We start from the raw sequence: 1,608 nt of genomic DNA on the forward strand, positions 1-1,608 counted from the left end.
AGCCCTCCCTGGCCGCACTAACGGTGGCTCCCGCCAGGTGTTGCACCTTGGCCCACATCATCTGTCCCCTGTTCTTTCATGTCTTGTCCTAGCACAGGACATGCAGGGCTTTGGAAGCCCTGCTTCCTGGTCTGCTTGCATCCTTGGTTCCCTTCCGCAGCCTGAAATCATTGCTGACACCAGAGAACCCCGCGTTTCTCCCGGGCTTGCAGGTTTATCGGAGGCCAGGTTTCGTGACCATGGAAGGCATCAGTGTCTTTGGGTTCTGTTGGTTCCCAAAGTTAGCTGGGCGCTGCGGGCACTCCCTGAGTGCTGCTGACATCCCAGGCATGGGCCACAGAGATGAGAGCGATGAATAAACTTTGTCTCTGCCCTCAAGGCTCAGTCAAGGAGGGAGATACACCTGTAAGCATGTGAAGCAAGCAGAAAGGGCATAGGAACTTCATCGATAAGGGGTGGGCTCTGCATTCATTGAGCGCCCACTGCATGCACGGCAGTGTGCCTGAAGCACTTTTTATATATCACTCCCTTCCAGCCTTGTGACGTGGAAGAAAATATTTGTCTAGGATACACAGAAATGGACAAGGCTGCTGACTCAGGGCCCAGCTGGTCACCCAAAGCCACGCCTGTAATCTATGCAAGATGCACTGCTTAGGAACTGGCCCATCTGATTTCTTATTTCACACTAAAACTTTATTATCCCCATTTTATAAGTGGAATCCTATCTGGGAAGGGAGCAGAGGAGAGGGTTTGGAAGTATCAGTAAGAACTTGCCAAGTGGATGAGGAGATGAAGGGCAGAGGAACAACCTCTGCGTGTGTGTGTGTGTGTGTGTGTGTGTGTGTGTGGCAAGGGCAGAATCCCGGGGGCGTGGGGAGTGGTCTACAGGGGATGTCGCTGGAGCCAAGTGTGACTGGGTAGACTCAGGCCAGGTGGCTGACAGAGAGGGCAGAGACCAGACCAAAAAGGCCCAGCACTGCGGGGAGGGATTTGGACTTTTGCAGTGAGAAACCTGAACAGAAGTAGACACAGGCTAAGCTGCATTTTTGAGTAGTGTCTTACCAGCCTTATGGAGGTGTATGGAAGCCCTGAGAGGGAAAGAGGAGAGAGAGGAGCTAGTCAGACCCCAGGAGGAGGCCGGCAGGATCCCCAATGTTCTGGGCCACTTCCCCAAAGGCCTCAGGCAAGAGCCCTGGCCTCCCTCTCCGTCTGTTTTGCAGAGGGACAGAGCAGCCAAAGGCCTCCCAAGTCTGCCTGGCCTTGGGCTTGGCTGACAAGGAAGTAGCCCCTGTCTTCCTTAGTACTAATGTTTTAAATGTGCGATCTTACTGTTGAGATTATAAAATACACAGGAACAATTTTTTAAAGGATCAAAATAATCAAGAATTCCATTTGTTCTAGGGAAACTCTCCTAACTTGTTTTCTTAGAAACAAAGTTTTTCTTTTAAGGCAGAAAAAAAAATATATGTGAAAACATTCTCCTGATTTTGAAATTTAGGGAATTGAAAAGTACAATCTTAGAAATCCTGCCAAGTCATTGGAGAAAATGAGAGCAATTTACCTGCACTGCTGTATTTGCATATTACACTGACAATCGGTTTAAACTGT

General features: G+C 49.5%; 1 protein-coding gene across 1 annotated transcript in view; it reads left to right on the forward strand.

Moving 5' to 3' along the window:
- Window positions 1-1,608, forward strand: part of GREB1 (growth regulation by estrogen in breast cancer 1) — a 65,385-nt gene that overhangs the window by 52,163 nt on the left and 11,614 nt on the right. The window lies entirely within an intron of this gene.

This window comes from Otolemur garnettii, unplaced genomic scaffold (genome assembly GCF_000181295.1).
Source record: "Otolemur garnettii isolate 467f Iridium unplaced genomic scaffold, OtoGar3 scaffold00022, whole genome shotgun sequence".
In the NCBI taxonomy this organism is placed as follows: Eukaryota; Metazoa; Chordata; class Mammalia; order Primates; family Galagidae; genus Otolemur; species Otolemur garnettii.